Source organism: Morone saxatilis, unplaced genomic scaffold, assembly GCF_004916995.1.
Source record: "Morone saxatilis isolate NCDOM2014 unplaced genomic scaffold, NCSU_SB_2.0 Contig18, whole genome shotgun sequence".
Classification (NCBI taxonomy): domain Eukaryota; kingdom Metazoa; phylum Chordata; class Actinopteri; family Moronidae; genus Morone; species Morone saxatilis.
In genome coordinates, this window is record NW_023339740.1 from 27,640,418 (window position 1) to 27,643,655 (window position 3,238).

Consider the following 3,238-nt stretch of genomic DNA (forward strand, 5'->3'; position numbering starts at 1 on the left):
TATGTGCAACAAACACTTGAATGAATTTTGATTTCTTAGAAAGAGTGGAAACCCTGTCAGGTTTGAGAAAGAGAAAGTGGAACAAAGAAAGAGGAATAAGAAAGTAACCAGCGGAAGGAAAGGAAGTGGATTCATTTCATCACACAAATCTGGCTTATTCACACAACCAGGACCTGCTGACCAGGAAAAAACTAGCACAGTTACACCTGCTAATGTTGGTTTTCAATGACAGACATAAGTATAATACTGAAATCTAGAAAGGGTTAGGGTTAACTAGAAGTTTTAAATTCAGTTTCATAGCATGATAAAGCGAGTCTGGACCGCTTTATTCTTTTTTTATTCATTCATTCATGTAAATCACTGTTGGCCAGTGAGTCAGTACCTTACGCTGGCCTTTTCGGTGATTGTTGCAACCTAACGTTCATGATTTCACAGCAGCTTTACTAAAACATGGCAATTTTGTGCATATTTTTTATTATATTTGGTATCAAACTGATATTTTAATATAACAGAGTTGAACTAAACGTGGAGCGACAGTGGAAGAAGTGCTGCAGCTAAAATGAATGATCCAGGTCATGGATGTATTATAATATCAGTAAAGTTACTTCTACAGTGAGTGCAGCGGTTTCTGCAGCTGGACTGTATGTTTAACACCATATTTCAGAGATACCTTAATTATATGCATTAAACATTAAATAAATCAAACCTAGAAGTGTCAGATGTGTGCTGCTCACCTTTAACCTTCCAGAGTCCAGTTCGGTAATTTCCTTTATTCACTCCACACCAGTAGAGACCAGCATCATGTGAGAGAAAATAAAATGTAAGATCTAACAATGTAATACTGTGTTATTAGCTCTCTATGTCTCTGTCCACGCTGCACTGAGTGGTGGTCACTCAGTCTCCCCCGTGTCCTCTGATCCCCGCCTGACACACTACGCAGCCACGAGGCCACGCCACTTACAGTTGTTGCTCTCTGTTATATTAATAATCTTATCTGACATGCCTGTAGCTGCTTCGATTGAGCTTGAATTCTGTAAATGTATTGTTCTGTACAGGTTTGTGATTCCTCTTGTATCATTATTTTCTTCTCATTAACTCTAAACTGGTTGTTGTTCTTTCAGTCAGGGGCAACCTCAATGTCTTTTTAGATGCTACCACCAGGAGTTGCCAAAGTCTGAAATGTTCAAATTAAATCAAACAAATGTTGAGTTTGAGAACCGGAGTTATGGAGCTCTACAGTGTTGCAGTACAGTAGAGTGCAGTTGTAGGATTTGTACTCATAAAACACATCAACACAAAAGAAACCAGACTACAGAATATGTTGGAAATCTTTTAGTGACAGAGCAGAAACAGTAGTCTGTAATATAAGTAATCAGGTATTAATGATCTTTTTACCTGTCATCAGCGAGAGGATGAGCAGGAGAAAGCTCTTCATTGTTGGTTTTGGATGCTGAGATTATCGTCGGTTGTTTCAATGGTCTTGTGTTGGTTGGTTTCTGGTATTTGCACAGCTGTATTTCCTGAACTTATATCTTACCTAAAAACTACGCGCCCACAATTTTTTATCCTTCCCCTTTTTCCATCCTAATCTAAGTGTTAGTCGTATCTCTTTCCACTTCATACATTACTTCATTACACAGTAAATTACTGTAAAGAGAGAACGACAGGGGGAGAGAGAGAGAGAGAGAGAAGTTTATGACCAACTAAATGTAATATGTAAAAAAGAAAGATCGGTATCTTATAAAAACTGCTAACACAAACCATAAAGTGGTGTAACAGTGGGTTTTTAGAGCTTTTTCCCTGAAAGCAACTGCCTGCTGTGGCTGAAAATGACACTGACAGCGGGAAAGAACCTTAACAGTCAAGTTGTGGTCAGGTGATAAACAGTGAGCTGAAACTCACTTTAAAGCTCACTTTAAAGCTCTGTAAAGCAGATTCACCTGATGATTGTCAGGATTGTCACCTGATGATTCGTCTGATACGTTATTATTATTATAAAAATATTCATTAATGTGCTGTAAAAGTCGAGGGAACCACTCTACCTATATATCGTTGTGTGTGTGAAGTCAAAGTCAATCTAACAAGGCTTCACAGAGAAATGTAGTGACTGTGACTACATGGATGATACATATCTCACTATTTTTTTTTTTAATCTCCCACTGTCTACTCTGTGAGCATTACATCCTCACCATTACTCAGAAGAGCTATGTAAAACCAACAGGATGTGAACCACAAGCCCATTTAGGTCCCAAAGCACAAAACCACAAGACACTGCTGCTGACGGGGTACAAATTACGTTATTACATTAAATCAGGTTGTCATTTGCACATGAGCTGTCAGAATATTTCTAATGGATTAATCTGCAACTCTCTGTTGCCTTTGGATTTATTAGTGTTGTTGGATTTTGACCAGCTCCTGAGAAATATATGTAATAATCTATCTATCTTGCTATATTCCCCACTAAGTTTATCAGATAGTTGTTAGTTTGTCTTTCAATCACTCTTGTAAACTGCACCAGTGTAATGTCAGCATGTATACAGATATAGAGATAACTTTTAGTTTTAAGGATTTTAAAAACATTTTCTGATTGATCACTTGTATTTGTAAATTGAAATATTATGTTACTATTTTTACTATGTATAATGTATCTTGGAAACATGTATTGTAGTATGGCAAAGTAGAGCTTAGGGTCTCTTCACGGATTCAGTGGTCTCCACTTTAAATATCACTATGTCAAATATAATTCAACCAAAGTAAATTAAAAAACAGCCCAGGCCCCTGTGTCATAGTAATTTGATTAATACATGCAATTATAATTATAGTTATAATTTATACAACTCTATTAGTAAGAAGATAAACTGATGTGATCAAATGATCAGCAGAATGTGGCAGCCTCTCTTTTGAACAAAAAACCTGGCTTGCTCAACTCTAATGTATTTGGTAGGGTGGCAGTAGCTCAGTCTGTAGGGACTTGGTACAAGTCCAGCACAGACCACAGTGGACTGGTAGCTAGAGAGGTGCCAGTTCCACCTCCTGTGCACTGCAGAGGTGCCCTTGAGCAAGGCCCCTAACTGTGCCACCATCTCTCCACATGTGTATGTCTCTAAGCCACATTTCCCATTGGGGATTAATAAAGTATATCTTCTTCTCATATGATGGGTGCCGACCCTAAAAATCATGAAAACAAGGATAGGACCCAAATGCAGACAATGCAGGCTGACCGGTAGAGTATGATGGT